Source organism: Calypte anna, chromosome 4B, assembly GCF_003957555.1.
Source record: "Calypte anna isolate BGI_N300 chromosome 4B, bCalAnn1_v1.p, whole genome shotgun sequence".
In the NCBI taxonomy this organism is placed as follows: Eukaryota; Metazoa; Chordata; class Aves; order Apodiformes; family Trochilidae; genus Calypte; species Calypte anna.
This window is the reverse complement of record NC_044249.1, coordinates 2,992,533-3,011,634: the sequence shown is the minus strand read 5'-3', so window position 1 is coordinate 3,011,634 and position 19,102 is coordinate 2,992,533.

Sequence of the window (19,102 nt, the reverse complement as noted above, 5' to 3'; positions counted from 1 at the left end):
TAGAACAGGGAAATAGATGGGAAACAGGGATGCTCTTAAAAACAGCAGAAAGCTTTGTAAAAATACCAGCAGCAGTTAAATAATTTCCCATAGTGTACTTACAGAAATAATTTGGAAGGTATCTATTTCATAGGTATTTCAAGTTATTGATCACCTGGTAAGTATAATGGGCTTGCTTTGTTATACAAAATATTGTTACAAATACTATTGTTTTTTCCCCAGGTGTTTTTGCTTGTCTGGGTGTTATGCCAAACTTTTCATATCAGGAGGCACAAGGGAAAAAAGATTGTGGTGGAAGGAGGAATCTCAGGTATGTTAAGGCCAAGTTGTTCTTCACTGAGAGAAGGAGGTGGAAAACACAGGATGCAAGATTCAGGCTCCACTAGAAGGACTTTGGTAATCTCTATGGTTCATTTCTGTAGTTCAAACAGGGCATTAATTGCATGGTTTATTCTGGCTCCTATCAGGATGTGGAGAGCTAATGACCTCTTTTTGAAGCCAAAAACCTTCCCCATATTTGAGTTACCTGCAAGCCACTTCAGAAGGCAAAAAACTCTTTGTGCCTCCCAGAGGACCCAGCTGGCTTTGAAGAAGTGAAGGCAATCACAGATGGAAAAAATGATGGAACTAAAAGCAAGAGACTTTATTAAAATGATTCATCCTCATAACCAGGAACAGGTAGCCCAGTCCCTTCTGTTTCAGTTTAATTGATAAAATTGAACAGAAACCAGCACTGCACAGGTTTTCCTAAGAACCTGCAGTTTAGGTTGGTGATAGCTGTGATTCATACAAGAGGTATTTTACCTTGTTTACCTTGTTTTACCTATGTTTTCTTGTCTTCCTCATTCAAGAAGACTGTGTGAGCTGTTACCAAGCCTGACAAGCCCTTTCTGAAGGAAGAATTAGTAACTTGCAGGAGACTTTTGTAATGAAGCTGTCCATGTAAACCACCTTCCTTGTCTATTTTCTGATGTCTTTAGGACAACTGCTGACAGCTGCCTGAATTCATAGCCTTCTAAAAAGCAGGATGTCCTTCTTTAGAGTTGGGAAGTTCATTTTATGGTTCTTCTTTCAGACTGTGATGCTCAGCCTAAGGCCAAAGAAGCTCAGCTTCCCTCCAGGGTGGGACAGTACCACAAGAGGTAAGATGCTGCTTGCTTGCAAGAACCTAAACACAGCTTATTTGCTGAAGATAGGTTGCCTCTTCTTCAAAGCAGCACCCAGAAAGGAAATCTAGGAAGGAAAAGGCAATTTCTCAGGCAAAATCTTTCAAAATACTGGGTCCAAGTAAGTGCCACGAAGACTTAATGAAGAAGGAATCAGAAACCAAAGTGAACGAGGCAGAAGGTGCTGTAAGGAGGTGTAATAAAGAAGTGGTATTGAAAGGAAGAGATGATTATAAAGGTAATTCTTAAAAATTAAACCCAGAACTATGGTGATTGTGTTGAATGGATTTAACACAGTCTTGCCCTTACTCTAAAACATGCAGGGATATTTTGCATGGCTGCTGGTTTGAGTACAGACACAAGAAGTAGGGCTTTAGAATCCCAAATCTTCCCTACAAGCAAAGCTGAGGAAGGATAGAACACAGAAAAGAATGTGCTGTGGGAAAAGGAAGTTGCATAAGGCATCTCCTCTTCATCTTCTCCAAAACTTGACTTGAAAACTATAAAATGCATCACCCCATCCCAACTACCAGCACAAGGGGAAAATAAATAAATACATTTTAAAAAGTCTCCAGTGAAGAACAAGTAAAATTCCACCACTGAATAACCAGAGAATTATCAGTTGTCTGTGGAGGATTCTCCACTATGCCAAGTCATTAGGAGATGGGAGAATTGTTTTAGCTTGGGTTTCTTGTCCTGAAATAAATCATCCATGCTACACCCAAAAAATGCTTCCTGTTTATAGTGAGAGACTGGTGAGATACTTCATCAAAATCAGACAGGTAAATTGGTATTTTACACAGAATATGACATAGTTTTTGTGTTTTCTTAGTAATATCTTAAAACTCAATTTCTGAAATCTATAGAAGTACAGATGTATTTATGGTGAAGGATACTTTTATAGGAATCAACTGGGGTAAAGAATAAGTCATGGAAATGGATGGATTTCAAAAAGAGAATGAGCCTTTTTTTCCTCAAGTATGCTGAATTATTATTGGCAATGCTACAAAAAATGTTGTTTCTTTTTTTTTTTAAAGAATTTCTGTATAAATATATCTGAAAGGTTTCATAAAGAGCAAATAGAATGGGAAGGAGTCCATTAGATTATATATCAATTTTGCATATTTTTTACAAGCATCCAATTTTATCCAGTGATTCAGTTCAGTCTCCAGGTCAAGCTGATGCTGAATCTATTTTGTTCCAGTGCAAAGAAAGGCAAAGCAAAAATCCTCTGCTCTTTGGCTCCTGTAGGGCTGAAAAGTTCTGAAGTTCAAAAGTCAGTGTGTTTCTTCTGATGGGGGAATATACTGGGTTCACATCAAGTAGTGAACTCAGACCTGCCATTATGAGAGGTAATTTTTTCCCAAAAGATCATCACATTTGGACTATTTCTTGCAAAAGAAGAGTATTAGAGAATGTAATTTTGATGACAAGATGGTTGATGCAGGGAAAAGAATGATGAGGTTTAAGGAAAAGTAATCATTTAATGGGTGGTAAATGGTTGCTTGTTTTTTGGTTTTTTTTTAAGAAAGAAAAGAATCCTTATTTTCAGTGCAATTAAGCAGCTAGCAAACAGAATGAAACAAAACTTTCTAGAGAGGAAAAGAGAGTCAATGAAACTCCACAATGAGAAGGGGATAAAAAAGCAGAAACAAGAATTTCTTGATTACAAAATGACATTTCATTTATGTTTTAGTTTTCTTATTTTATTAAAATTTTTGATAGATGCCTTGTACCTATGGCTGTATAAGCCATACAGGAACTCTTTTATCTCATGATGGAAACATCAGGATGATTGGATAGCTTTGATTCCCACTGCCATCTGTATACAATTCAGGGAATATTTTTTTAACTCAGGGGGGGATGTGTGGGGGGGAAAGGAGTGCTAGTTTCACAGATTTAAAGTCACAATACTTGACATCAATGCTGTATTTTTCTCTCATCAGCTAAAGCACTCATTATGAAAAAAAAAATTAATTGTGGCATTTTTTGGGTAGTTTGCTTTGGTTTGTTTGCTTTTAATGCTGATATGGAAAAGCCCCTCTGGCTGCTTGGGGATTTTTTGGTGTTATCTGTGTTTTGGAAGCATTTGACTTTTTTGGAAGCTTTATTTGCCATACAATTTTAGAGAATCTCCACAGAAATGGATGTTCTCAGAAACCACGAGGTTCCTGAGCATCCCAGAACCCGTGTTAACACATGAAGAGGATGCTGGGATAAAAACCCCTGCTATGAATTAGAAATATGTGCATATTGAAAATAGTATTTTCTGTCAGCAATGAACAGTCATTTTCCCTTCTTGTTTATTTTAGAAAGACTAAGAAATAGACATGAAAGGAGAGAAACAGTCCATGACAATGCTGGAGGCTGCACTGTAAATCAGTATAAAGGAAGTTTTATATTAGGAAGTGTGATATTGGAGGAGATACCAGCTACAGAGGAAAACATGGCAGGAGCTGGAGATGGGGAATATATTAATGAGATGAGCACTGAAGCATTGGAATTTTTTAAAAAGGTTTTGTTGGGTTGGCTTGGGTGTGTTAGAAAACAACTGGCTTTCAGCTCAGACTCCTCGAAAATGTCTGAAAGCAATTATATGTAAAAAGGTACCAAGAGTAAGAAGGAAAATGTGAGAACACATTTGCTGGGGTGTCTGTTCTGCTGGAGAAGCAAATTTTTGCTCTTTAATGATAGGTCTTGTCACTTCAAACAAGAGGGTGCAGCTGATGGAAACTCTGAAGATGTTTTCTTGCTTGTTCAGCCACAGCTATTCCATATTAGCATTTCAAAACCTGGATGATTCTTTTGGAAAAAGTTTCTACAAGAGCCCTTTCCAAAACACTAAAGATCTCATAATCTCTCCCCTGAATTCAATGTCCGAGCTCCTTGATAGGTTCAAGAAAAAAAGAAAGAAAATTTCTGAAGATTTGGACTTCTTTCTATAGCCATTAGAAGGCTGTTTCATTGCTTGTTTTATACCAATTATTCAGTCACAAGTAATGCACCAAAAAACCAGTTTCTGAGAGGGTGTGAGAGCTTGGCTAGTAGTTACTAAGTTCTGGTTATACTTTAACTATTTTTTAAAAATTGGGAAAGCCATTTCATGGAGTAAATAATACTTAGGATGGGATGGCATTTTTATCTATCATTAAATGTATTTTTAAAATGTTATTTAAAAAAATTATTAACATCTAAATATTCTACTTCAAACTTCTTTATGCATAGTATTACACATGGCAAAAATAATCCATTTTGTCCAATCTAAATAACTGTGTATTTCTAAGAAGAGACTTGGTGCCTAAATATGTTCATCATTAAAGAAAGGTATTAAATAGCCTGCAACTATGGTGATATTTATAAATTCTTTAAATTATAAATTCTTTTAAAATGATTTTTACTGTTTAAATTGCAGTGTCTCTTCCCAGTTGCTTTTAAGGCCTAAAAATCCCTGAAGATTTTAACACAAGAAAGTATTTAGTGTCAGTCATCACAAAGACAAAATTTTATTAACTGCACTGGATGTTCTTTGAAAGAGTCACCCTGCAAATGTGCTCAGTCATATCCACTTTTAAAAGAAATATCAGTGAAAAAAAAGGGTATTTACTGTCAACTTTGTGTCTACAAATTAAAGAAAGCTGCATTACTTATGGTCTGAACTGATGTAACAGGTCCCACTTTCAGGATATCCATTCTCTGTCCTCCCTGTTTTCTGGTTTCTCCTTCCCGTTTTCCAAATCCAACTGGAGGTTCTGCAAGAGAAGTGAAAGAGGAAAAAAAAAGTAAATTGGGCACTTCCATTGATGTTTTAGTTTCTCCTTAAAACAGGAGGATGCTGAGAGCAAGTGGGACTGATGAGCAAGGTGTGCAGGGTTAGGATCAGCCACTGGAAGAGCAGTTTGGATGGGATATGAAACCTCACAGCCCAGACAAACTGGGCCCCAGGAATAAAACTGAAATGCCAATAGGGAAATTGTGTGCTCCCAGGTCTCATACCTTCATCTTGCACAAATTCCAATGGATCTTAGTAGTTCCTCAGTCCTTTTTGGGAATGATTCTTCTGTGAGAAAAAGGGACGGTACCGCTCTGAAGGCCACCCAAGTGGGTGCCCTATACTCCTATCCCAGATACTAAAATTTCCCAAACCACCACATACTTGCTGCTTCTGAATGCAAATTGTAGCTGGACTGTTTCTGGAGGGGGTGTGCAACCTTATAACATGATGGTTTCCTACTGGGTAATGTCACTTTGGTTTGTCTGTGAAGCCTCGTGGAGAGGAACAGCGTGAGAAAATGCCATTAATCAGCATCAAGGTTTTAATACTTGATGGATTGAGTGCTAGCAATTTGAAATGTAAAATAATGGCTCATTTTCAAGATGCCAGTAATTGTAAATCAAATGCTGAGATGTTCAGCTCAACAGTATCTGTGGATGAGTGTCATTATTGTTTTCAATTTGCCACTTTGGTTTTGATAGGAAAATATATCATAAAGCTTTGATTTTTAATTTATTTTTATTACTCAGTGTTTATTATCATGTTCCTCATTTTGACTTGAGCATCCTCTGAGAGAATTTTCATTTTAATGGTTATTCAGTAAAAGAGATTAAATCAACCTTAAGAGTGTATTTTACTTAATTTCAATCATGGTTTATTGCTCAGGGTATGTTTATAAAGATATGCATGATTATATGAAAGGATTCATTAGGCATTATGTTACCAAGGAAATGACTTAGTAAACCCTTTCTTCAATACATATTTGTTCTGAAATATTACCAAATGGGGGGCTGGAAGTCCTAAATTTGAGATGACTCAATCAAGTAGCAACTTTTCTGAAGAACAGTGAAAACATTGTGAGCACTATTTTCAAAAACACAGACAAAAAATAAGACTGCTCCTCTATCAGACTTTCACTTTCATTCACAAGAAGCTGTGAATTCTCTGAAGGAACAAGAATTGCCCTTTTCAGGCCTAATGCTGTGATGCTGGTCACCATTCTCAGCCAACTAAGAAAGTCCACTTTTCAATTAAAGAGGCTGAACCTCCATTATACTGAAAGCTCTCTGAATCACAGCTTGTTGACTTCAAGCAACCTTTTATTTCATGTGAAGAGCTCCCTGTATGTAGGCTGATATTTAGCATACAATTGAGAGCTCCTGGGGCTCACAGACAAATCAGAGAAGTTCAGAGAAGGAAGAGATTTACAGTCTGGACACTTGATTTTCCTTAATATTTTTTTTTTTTCCTGGAGACTAAGAAGGAGAGAAGGGAGCTTGTAGGAAAGATTTCAGTAGGGAACAGTATTTAGAGCCAATGGAAGGGAACATGACCCTTTTTAGGTACTTTATTACTTCCTTAGGATATGCTTCACTTGTGAAGATGTGTTTGGATGCATGATCCCAATTAACTGTTGGTATAAACATTGGGATGAAAAATGTCTTAAAGATTAGTCAACACTTGATATATGCATATAGATACTTATATTTCTAAGTACAACACCCGTGAGTAATGGGTGAAAAGACTCAAATAAATAAATGTTTCTTTCAGGAAGTTTCCAAGGGATCTGCTGCTTGCAACTGCTACGTAGAATACTGAAATAATTTAATCAGTGTAAAGAGCTTTAGCAAGCTGGTAGCCACATCAAGAAATCTTACTGGATATGAGGTGTGTGAACGAGGTGTTTTCTTGCAGATGAAGATACAAAATTTTATCTAAATGACAGTTATTCAATGATGTGACTATAAACCAAACCAAGCTGTGGAAAATATGGGACCTGCAGAGTACCCAAAAATAGGATTTTGCAGGTCTGACACGGAGTGTGGGGAAGGTTTTCATCCTAAAGCTGAGCACAGAGATTTCTTAATGAAAGTGCCAGCTCATCCTGAATTGTACAGTACTTTAGCTACATTTCTACAAAATATTTTATTGTGTAAACTCATTAACAACTTGCTTGTTGTGATTATTTTTTTTTTTGTGGTACTTTAAAAAAAAAAATCTGTATGATGTATTGGGGTTTTTTTATATTGGTTTATTTTAACAGCAGCTACACAGAGAAGGGACATCAAGCCTTCCATTCTGCTGTCTCAGACAGCAATATCACCCCTTCCTTTTCATAGAGAGATCAAAGATTCCTGTCTAGGAATGTCAGTGCTTCAGAAGTTAGAGACATTCCTCTTACGGTCAATCATCCTCACTTTTTTTTTTTTTCCTCCAAGGTGATTTTTCTGATTTCAAAAGTATTCCTTCCTCCTGGTGTTTCAGTCCCCTGAATTATTTATATAGAAAAAAAAATGCCTCTGCAGGCTTTGTTTAGAAAGGTAAACATGATTAAAAAAATTATTAGGTGTATTTTAAGGCTTATCAGCATTGCTATTTTAGGCCTGAGATTTATGAACCTGTATTGATATGCCTGTGCTGAATATTTAAAGGTGGGTTGTAGGTCTGTGTAACTCCAAGAACACTCTGCAACCAGTCATTTCTTCTGCAGGTGTGCCCTCAAGAAAACAAATTTTTGGCAACAAGCTTTGAAGCAATTCAGCAATTTTGGTAAAAGAATAATTCTGGGTGATTAGAACTTTGCAGCGTCCTGAGTGCCACAGCTGTTCTGCATGATTTATTCTGGGAGTTGTTATTTTTTTGTCCTTTGGGTGAAAGATAAGTGACTATAAAGGTGCTGGCAGTTCCTTTCAGAGCATAGCTTGATCTGTATCTTGTCCTTATTACATTTAATGGCAGGATTTGGTATGCCATGGTTCAAGGAGTTAACCACTAGATTAGGGGAGGTGAGGCTCTGTCACAAAGAAAATGTTATCTGTGTAAGCACTATAATTCCTATCACTGAGATGATACTTTTGTAGTAACACATTGTATTGAAACACAGAGATAATGCAATTTATGAACAAGTTTGTTATGGAGTGAAACCAAACCTGATCATAGAATCATAGAATGGGCTGGGTTGGAAGGGACCTCAGAGATCATCAAGTCCAACCCTTGATCCACTCCCGCTGCAGTTCCCAGCCCATGGCACTGAGTGCCACATCCAGGCTCTTCTGAAATATCTCCAGACACGGAGAATCCACTACTTCCCTGGGCAGCCCATTCCAATGCCTGATCACCCTCTCCAGAAAGAAATTCTTTCTCATCTCCAACCTAAACCTCCCCTGGCACAACTTGAGACCCTGCCCTCTTGTCTTGCTGAGAGTTGCCTGGGAAAAGAGCCCAACCCCCCCCTGGCTCCAACCTCCTTTCAGGGAGTTGTAGAGAGTGATGAGGTCTCCCCTGAGCCTCCTCTTCTCCAGCCTCAACACCCCCAGCTCCCTCAGCCTCTCTTCATAGGATATGTGCTTAAGTCCCTTCACCAGCTTAGTTGCCTCCTTTGGACCTGCTCCAGCACCTCAATCTCCTTCCTAAACTCAGGGGTCCAGAACTGGACACAGGACTCAAGCTGTGGCCTCACCAGGGCTGAGTACAGGGGCAATGATAGGGATGATAAGGAAAGGATAAAGGCTCTCATCACCTTTGGTCCTCTGTTGAACTGAGCAGCAGGACATTAACAGTGCCATTTGGAGATGTTTTCTGTACTATAACCCTTGGTCAGAAGCTCAGTTTTATGTTTCCCTCATAAAGATGAAGCCACTCCAGTGCCTGTGCAGAGGTGAGAAATGTTTTCTATATGTGGTTATGTCTTTATGTGCTTGCTCTGCTGGTTGGGTACCTGCAGCTGTAAGCCTGAGATATGGAAATGATTAAAACACTTTCAGGGTTGTACTTGGTTACTGTTATTTTTCACACTTCTAACAAATCACTCAAAATACATTGCTCATAGTTATGGTTGAGATGTAAATCTTCTGTTAAGAGATGAGTGAATCATCTATCCCCCAGCCCTCATCCCTGCCATCCCACAATTATCATCAAGTGTTCTCTGCTAGAGATCCATGAGTCTTCTACTTCATTTGCTGCAGTGGAGCAAATAATATAAAAATATAGCCAGATAGATGATGCAAAACCATCCCTTGTCTAAGCCTGTTTGCTTGGCATGGAAACTTTGTAGGGCCCCCAGCAGGCATTGGGTTTCATCTCGGGATCAGAGCCCTGGGATGAGGATGAAGAACTGGGTTACAGCAGCCTCTTCCTCACCACCTCTGCAAATGCCTTTATTCTCCATGAATTCAGTTTGTGTGTGATTTGCTTGTTAGATCTTTTCAATCTGTGTGAATATTTTAGGGCCTCAGGTCCCCTGGCCCCCCTGGAAATGGGATTTGGTCCTGTGAAGGGGTTTTACAGGTAGACATGGAGAAAGCATGCCTGGAATCTGCCTTTATTGTTGATGTCCTTGAAATGATACTTGAAATGATGTTAAAACATGCATGCTACTCAAAATTTCAAATATGCATTAATGCAATTTATCAAAAGAGATGAAGTCTTCTTCTTTTACTTACAAACTCTAAATGCTTTTACTCCAGAAGATAAGCACAGAATTTTGGAAGGCTAGAGTCACCAGTGAGCTCATCTTTGTCTGGCTCATTAATTTGGCTTTTCTAGCAATTATTTCTTTACCCTTAAGTTTGAGATTATTTTGCCAGCAAGCTGCAAAGGAATCATTAGAATCAGACATGCTGGCTTATGCTATATGTCTTTTTGGAAACCTCTAAGCCTTCCTTTGCTATTAACAAATGGGGTATCAGGACTGAAGTCCTGGCAAAACTGATGAGCCTTTTGCTTCAAAATGGACCTTGAAATAATTATGTCCTTACTGTGACTTTGAGCATAACTTGGAAAAGGAACTTCCAGAAGGTTTTCAGTGGTTTTGGGATGTGATTTTATTCCTTCAATCTGTGCTGTAGATGGAGTTCACAGAGGCTACAGATTAAGGGTTGGGCTCTTTCTAGTAATTCTTGTTTTTATAATTGTCAGCTTAGAGTCTGTGGTAGTGTCAGGTAATTTTTTATTACTACTAATTTAAAAATATAAACCATAAAGCTGAACTTTGGACCTAACCTTAACAAGTAAACTTAGCCTTCAGATTAAGGCTACATGGTCAAAAAGGAGTAGAAACTCAACAACTTTAATCAAAAGTTTCTGGAAGGGTCAGAATACCCGTTTCTTGTCCGTCTTCCTCATAACTAAAGATGGTATAAACCATAATATTCTTCATTGTAACGAGTCATGTCCTCAGTCCAGATGAAGGAAATCCAAGAGATTAATAAGGAAATCCTGTTGAAAAATACATACCATGAAAAATCTCATATGTATGACATAATATTCTCAGTGAGGGGATCTGGGAGCTGAGACATGGACGGTTTTATAAACCACACATAAATACTGGAGCTCTGGAAACCAGAAAATAGATCCCAGTTTGAATAGGCAAGTCCTTTACAAAAAGAAAACCACCAAAACAAACCAAAAAGTCCTATGAGTTTTTGCTTTTTCTCTTTTTTTTCTTTTTTTCCTCAGTTTTGCATGTCAAGCAGCAGCATGCGTTTACACAGAAATTTCAGGATGTGGACTCATTAAGCAGCAGAACTTCAGGCCTGAAATAATTATTGAATCTCTCCATAGATGCAGCACCTCCCTTCCTTATAAAAATTAAAAAAAATTAAAAATTGAGCTAACCAGGGAAGTTACTGAACTTCTGGAGGCATTGGTGCTGAGCACAGTTAGGTAAACCTTAGACTCATTTGTATGAGGTCATTTTCACCAATTCTTAGGCTTCTGGTGTGTGATTCTTCATGTAGGAGGCATTTTAAAAAGCAGTCCACGTGATAAATATTCTGCTCTACAACAGTCTGTTCTTGACAAAACTCAGCATAATAGATATGCAAGGAAATAGACAGCAATGAGAACTGATAGGAGAGGAGGAAGAAATGAAATAAAGTATGCCAGGGCTTGGTAGTTGAGATAGAGCCATGTGGAACAACCTACATCTCATGTATTTTTTCTTATTTTATCAGAAATATTATCAGAGTGTGACCTTAAAATAGTAAGAACATTATTGATCTTTTGTTATAGACTGGATTTACTGAGGTTGATATATAAAATTGATATACATACTCTCTCAGTTCCACACAGGCATTACACAGAGGAGGTAATGCAATAGTATTTTTCTTGTTAGCTTGATGGCATCTCACAATTTTATTTTTTTTTTTAAATTTGAAAATATTGAATACATTTAAGTGTCATTGATCTAGGAGGCAAAATGAACTCCCTGAACTGGTGTCTGAAGGAAAAGTTGAGCAGAATAAAGAGATTGATGGCTATTGACTCACTGGTGTCCCTACCATGGACAGTTATGGAGGTCACAACAAGGGAGAACTACAAGAGGTCAGAGATCTTTCCAGAGAGCACACACAGCTCTGCCCAGATTACTCTGCAGGGCCATTTTAAAGGGGAATTCTGTCACAACAATGAGATAGAATTCAAACCCATTAATTGATGCCATTAACTTGAAGGTCTTGTCTAATTGCAGGGAAAAGAGAGCACGATGCAAACAGCCAAGGAAATCTCAGGCTGCAAAATAATTTTAGGAAGGCTTCACAGCCTGGAATAAGAATATTTTCTCAGTGGGACAAAGATCTGTTTCTGAGATAAATGCTTATATATGTAAAATACTTTAGATATGTTAAGGTATTGTCTACATTAGGAAGAACAAAACAAACCAAAAATGTTATGTTTCAAGAGAATTTTGCCTTTAGGAAGGGCAGATTTGATCAGATCAGGGTTTTTTATGGGCCTGTGTAATTAGAATTTCCCCTATGGATGTTCCATGTGACAGGAGAGTATAAAAATCAATCTGAAGAGTTTCTGTCTATACCAGAAAATATTTGAACTGTAAGTTCTGTGAAAAGGATCTGCTTATAGCAACTGTGGATAATAGCAAGTGGTTATCTGCTCCTACATTAAAGCATCATTAAAGATACACTGTGGATTAAGTGAACATGACCCTCAACTTCTAAACTAAGTAAGTCTTCAAAATTTCAGCCAGGGAAAGAGAAAGAAAACCAAAATTCACTTCTTATTTCTGGATATCTCTCTGTCCAAGCACAAAAGTGTTGCTATGACATAGATACTTGTTGGAAATTGGGAATATCAAATGCTTGGGTTTTAAGCTGATTAACTCCTATAGAAACAATGTAAAAAATTTGTCTTAAAGAGAGCATGTGCTTCCAAAAATAGTCTCTGATATGCTTTATCTCTTTCTTCCAATGCTTTCTCTTCAAATATAAATCTTCCATATGGTAAACTTCCAACCAGTGCATCCCATTGGGCAAAGCAGACTTCTGGAAGCAGTCATTCACTTTGCTGTACCAGTAGATGTTATTTGATCTTCTGATCCATGTCAGCAATGCTGGGGTTTGCTATTGTTTTTGATATATGCCACAATAATAACTCTATTTAAATATTCTTCTTTTTCTTCAAATACTTTTTTTCGTAAGACGATCTTCATGAAATTGCTGTATTTGTATTGAAGAGAATTTGTTGGCTGAGGAACACACTAAAGACATCAAAAAATGACATAAATAAAATCAAATCCCTTGTTTCTCATCACTGTATCTTGTAGTTGTGCTTCTGTGCTGATCACATCAGTTCCTTCCTGGTGCATAGTTGTGTAGGTGCTGCCTCACTTAATTCCAGGAGCTGTAGAGGAATGTCTGATGGATTTACAGATCCTGTGTCTTCTACAAAAGGTTTTTAGGCTTTCACTCTTTTCCTCAGAAGCTTCTGCAACACCTCAAAACTTTTATTGAAAGTTTTCCTCCATCTCTCCTAGAAATCACTTGCAGCTGAAGGCACAGCTGGGAAAGACTGAGAAAACTGCAGAATTTTGGTATTTAAGAAGTCAGCACCAGAATGGATGATTTTCAGATTTTCAGTCATCAGAAAGGAATCTAAAGCTCAGAGCTACATGTCTGTATTTCCTATATGGCAAAGGGAATTGGAATGACAATTCAGATCCCTGGAAGGAAGGGACCTGGTTGAATTAATTCTACCTTGTTTGAATTCCTTACACCTCCAGGTCAAGAAAAAGCTAAAAATTCCCTCAGCTCAGGGCTTTTTTTCTTATTTTTGTTTTCTAATCATTATATTAGATTCTTAGAAAGCTTTCTTTTAAAGTGGTTTTGATCTAATCTACAGATTAACACTCATTATTAATGTAATCAGAACCAACTGTTTCTCCTGTCTCACAGAGGGGAAACTCTCCCAGGAGAAAATGATTTAAGATTTCTCTTGATTCTCCAGTGGGTCCCTTGTTGAGAGGGTTCAAGCTCATCAGAAATGGCCACTGGCTATCTTCTCACCAAGCATAAGGTAAGAGTGATACTGATGAAAAGTTTTATTTATTTTTATTTATTTATTTAACTCTGGTGCTTAAAAATAATTATTTTTTTTTTAAAAAAAGAAGCATCTTCATTTTTTGTTCTGGTTGAAAATCATGATTAGGCTGGTGTTGTCCTGGTCACTGGTAAGAGGTATTTGTATGTGGAGACGGAGAGGATTTAAAAGAATTTTTCCTTGACTTTTCCTATCCAACCTTCTGATTAGATCCTTCTTTAGCACAGTTTGCTTTATGAATCTCTTCTCTAAGCTCCTGACTTTCTCTGCCCCATCTGTAGGAAACCTACTTGCTGAATGAATGCAGGAATAATTGGTTCTGCTCTCTGTATTTCTATTTCTGAGATAATTTCCCTATTAAGATTAGTGTGGCTCTTAATGAACAGGAGCTGTGGACTTCAGGACATCATCTCACATATGTTTTGTTTGTTAGCCTCATAGAAAATTACCCTTCTTTCTCTGTCTGCTTTTATTTTCAGCCAGAGATAAAAAAGAAATAATTTTGTTTCCTCCTTCATGGCCACCTTGGAGTAGGAGATGCTTCCCCAGTGTTTGCAGGCAGCAGTTGCTCCTCTTTGCCTCTCTCATGAGCCATGCTTCCCTCCACTGACATTTCAACTCCTTAGTTCCATCTCACAGTAAAATTTTCTGGAGTTTTGTGTTACTTTCTCAAAAAAAAAAAAAAGAGAAACAAACCAGACATCTAAATTCACTGGAACAGAGGCATCATGAACACCTTGTTCTCTCTGCCTAATTTAAGGCCCTTTTGCCCATTAGCTTTCCCTTGCAGAAAATTGGTGGATCTGCTCCTCAAAAAGAACGTTTCAGCCCTTTGAATCCTCTGCTTTGTGTTTCCAAGCCCCCAGACTTTTAGCCACTGCTGTATCCCCACAAATCTGGGACTTGGTTTTTATTGACCCTCCACTGGAGCAATGAACCATATTTCATTCAGCAGGTTGGACTGAAGGTGATTACATTGGACTTGGGAAAATTACAAACCCCAAATTCCTCCTGCAAGTTTCTAGGGCTGGGATGTAATGAGACATTCATGTAATGAGACATTCATGTAATGAGACATTCATGTAATGAATTCTCTGCTTGCTTCAGGATCTTCCCATGGCATCACATTTGTCCCAACTTCTATGGGAATGGGTGTCAGGAGTCCCTCCTTGTTCCAGTTCTCCTGGTTTCCTGGCATTGTTTTTCTGCACTGACTTCCCACATCTGCTGTGTCATAAGATGATTTAACTAAAAATGACAAAATACTAAAGGAAAGGGGTTAGCTGAGGGTACACAGGCAACCTCGAGCCCCCTCCAGTCTCCCTCCACCATCCCCTCCTCCCCAACTTGTGGAACTTTTCCTTTGCAATTCTGTAAATGTTATTTCAATGTAATTTGTGCCTAATATATATATAAATTAGGTCCATCTAATAAGCAAGTTCAAATAATATATGTAGATTCTTCTATTTTATATTCTTTTCTGTAAAGAATATAAAAGGATTCTGTCAGCAGAGTAGAGTTCATTAACTTGATATGGATCTTTTTCAGTCTGTAACCATTCACCAAAGAATGGATTTAGGATTACATTTATATGGTAAATGTCCTGATACTGCTTACCTTATATGAAGTTCAGCTTTTTAGCACTTTTTCCAGGTATACACATTTGTCTCTTTGGGAAAGGGGATTGGGATCCAATTTTCTTTCTTCTCATTTCAGCAGAATTCTTGCTTCTAAACTAACACAGACAGTTTGATTATCCAGGTTTAAAGTAAAATATATTTATTTGTGCAGTCCTTAGGGAGGGAGACTTGAGCAAACTGTTTATGAAGAGAATAACAGTTACCATAATACCTTAGAAAGTGAGTTGTAGGGGTTTTTTTATGGTGGGGGAGAATTTAAATAATCACTAGGTAGTGACTTCACACAAAAACCTGTTTGAGAGAGAGCTATAATCATACTGAACACAGATTTTACACAAGATGTAATAGATAAACTGCTTGATGGAGGTTTGCCACTGAAGTAACTCAATTGAAAATGTGGTTTAGCTTGAAACTCTCCCAGGAACATCTCTGGCTCTTGTATCTGTCCCAGTTAAATATAGTGTGATGATGATTGCATGTGTTACTGAGGGGATTGCTAGGAGAATTTCTGATAAAGCCTTTACTGGAGATGCTAATGAAAAAGTATAAACTTTGATACTTCTGGTTTAAAGAAGAAAACCAGTGTCAACAATTTCCAAAGGGAAAGGCTCCTCTATTCAAAATCCTTTTTGCTTTGGATTATCAGGGAGAGCAAGGTTTGGGGGGGTTTTAATCTATTTTATTTAAAAATAATTTACCAAGTAATTGGATTCTGAAATAGATTTGTCATTTAAATTTTAGAACAATTATCTTAAGAACATCAATTCAGCAACTGTGCTGCCCTCAACCATCTCTGGGAGGTTTTCAAACTAGTATTGCTGTGTCTCAAAAAGCAGAAAGAACACCACTTATTTTATGTAAGACCAATATATTTACCTTACCAAAAGTGGCAGTAATTTGAAGTGTACCAGGAATCCTTGTCATTATTTTTTTTTGTTACCTCCCCCTCTCAAAGTGCTTTGACATCCATCTTACCCTCTGCAACAAGAATCCTGAGAGCAAACAGGTCCCTTGACTTGACAAGAAAATGTCATATGTTTCACTATGCTGGAATCTTCACCAAAAAAACCCATGAAACCTTTGGAAATTTAGTGGCAGAATTCACCTCTGTTATTCCTAGGAGCCCTTTTTCTGGCCTTGAGATGACTTCCTAACCTTCCTTGTTTAATGTCACCTTCAAAGCTCGCTGTGCACCAAGTGACACCAGCCTGAGCTAGCTGAAAATAGGTGAAACCTCCAGCACACCTTTCCAAGCACCTAAGATACAACAAACCTACAGAAATGCAGTTTCCTATAGTGCCCCAGAAGTCCCTTGTGGAGACTCAGGACAAAATCAGCCACTAGCATCAACTTGTATAAATCATTTATGAAGGTGCAAAGTGTCCACGTCTGAGCAGAAGCAGAGTAGCTCAGAGAGGAAGGCTGTGGTTCTGATCTTTCAACCCTTATCCGTAAGGAATAACTAGAAAGAAAGAATATTTTTGTAACTAACATTCACAGCCATGCTTGACATTAAAAATCATCAAGATGCTGCCTTCCTGGGATCTAGGCTTTTTTCTCCAGGAGGCACCTCTGCCTGACCTCTCTGTCCCACCAGACCTGATGAACTTATTACTGCTTCACTTGCTGACATTACTCTCTGCTCTGCTGGTAACAGACATAATTTTCTTTTAAATTGGTTAAATAATTAACATAATTATTCTCAACCTTGAGTTTACTCCTTTTATTTTAGATCTAAAGAAGAACTTCGGTGCCCCAAAAGCTTGTCTGTAGTCTCTTTGCATAACCATCATGCACAGAAAGTCTAAGAAAAAAGGACAGAAAAAGTCCTTACAAAGCTCCTCTTTCTCTGAAGTGTAGATGTAATATATGTTCATACAAAATGAGCTATTAAAGTACACTTCTAGAAATTAGTAGTTCATATCTTTGAAAATGTGTCTCAGTATTCAGCTAAATACTTTGTATAAAACCCAAATCAATTCCTGGCTGAAAAGATTTAATAATGAAGAAGCATTCAATGCTTCTAGGACAAACTGCAATGACTTTATGACTTTTCTAGTGGTCTATGTAATTTTTTTTTTTTGTTTACAGATAAAATAACCTCCCCATTACAAGTGAAATGAGCAAAAGAATTCTTGTGAAGTTTGAGAGGTTAAGCAGACTTGTGATTTAAGAACTAGAGGTGATTGCACATTTCTTTTAATTTTCTAACATTTCCTGTCAATTAGGATGATGGGCATCTTTTAAATATGTGGTTCTGAGCTCTGTTTGCTTTTTTGTATGTGTATATAGTAATCATGCTTATTATATTCAAATTCTTGTATGGGTCATAAGTGGAACAAGGAAATTATTGTTACTCCATTTCTGCATTTAACAATATAATAGTCTCATTTATTAGTTATTTCAATATACATTTATAATTCAACTCAACATGAAGAAGCTTTAATAATGCAGTTAAATTGCTTTTCAGGGGAAATAAAAAAATCCTTCCTAGAAACTACTTTTTCTCTGGTGCTGTTTTCAACCCCCTGGGTCTCAAGACTTGGAGCTTCAGGCTTTCTGAAGGGGAAAGGGGCTCAGGGTGAGCCCTCAGGATTGTTGGGTCATCCCTGGTTCTGTCCTAAAGAGCTTCTTCCTTCCCTTTCCTGGGAGAAGAAAGATGCTGACAGTTCCTTCCTCTGCAGGCTTGGGCTTTATTTTTGTCAGTTTTCCTAACACAGCTGATATGCTCCCTCTTGACATTGGTCCCCAGACATTCAATTGCTGTTCCAAAGCTGGTTTTCCATGAACACTGCGAGGCTGCACTCCTGGACTGACCTGGCAACTACAACTGATTTTGGTCAGAACCCCTGTGCCTCTGGTACCCTCCTCTAGTCCTTGCCTCCTTTTGTGCTAGACACAGCTCAGTCCACCCTGAGTGACTCCTCATTATCACTAGAAAGGAAATTTGAAACAAAATTAGACAACAGTCAGCTGTCTACTAGCCAATTGCTATACATTTTTTATTTTTATTATTATAATTATTATTTTAAGATAAATGAGCTCAAGCTAGCAACCCAGTGCTGAGACCACGAGCTGTCAGGTCAGTAGCTTTTAGTAATGACAAAATTATTTTTTTTATCATAAAGATACATGGAAAGTTTAACCAAACCTAAGACAAATAACATTGCAGAGATAAGGTAACTCCCTATGGACTGTCTGTATAGCAGGAATTGAACTCCCTCTTTGTCTCATCACTTGGAAGAAAAATTTAAAAAGTACTTTACCCAGTTCAGTGATGTTAGTTTCTAGTATTCTTTTAGTAGATGTATGGAAATAAATTCTTTGGGGGGGGAAAAAAAAAAGTCTACTTCTAAATAAGTGTAGAAACTTTAAGCATTTATTTTGCTTGTTAAAGTAAGTTGATAAAATAAAAAAACCACACCACTCCTCTCTTCCCAAGGAAAACCAAATCCATGAGAACTTTCTGAAGAGATGTAGATTGGTGGGATAAAAGAAAACTGGATTAAAAAGAAGTTCATTTTTTGCTAGTAGTTCCTTTCTGTAACATTCACCTAGCATCTACTATATGATGTTTAAGCAGCTTTTGTGTCAAATAGGAGAGGGATCTTTAGCGTGGTCTTCTACAAGAAATACCTAATTATTAGGTGTGATGTGTTTTGATTTGTGTTGTCATTTTTTTTTTTTTTAAGCAGCCATGGAGTGAATGGAGATGAAAACTAGACTGTGAAAGTTTCAGTCTTTCACAGAATATAATTCTTACAGTCTTGGTAGCCCAAAGACAGTTGTGCTAGGGCTGAAGTGGATCTTGTGAATGAGAACAGCAGTAGCTGCATGACCACAGTTAGTGTATTTTCATTATTTTTCATCACCCTCAGCTAAAGCACATTTGAAATAAAACACCCTGAGATTTCAACAGAAAAATACCATTTGGTGTCTCTGGGTCTTCCACAAAGCTGCTGGTATCAAGC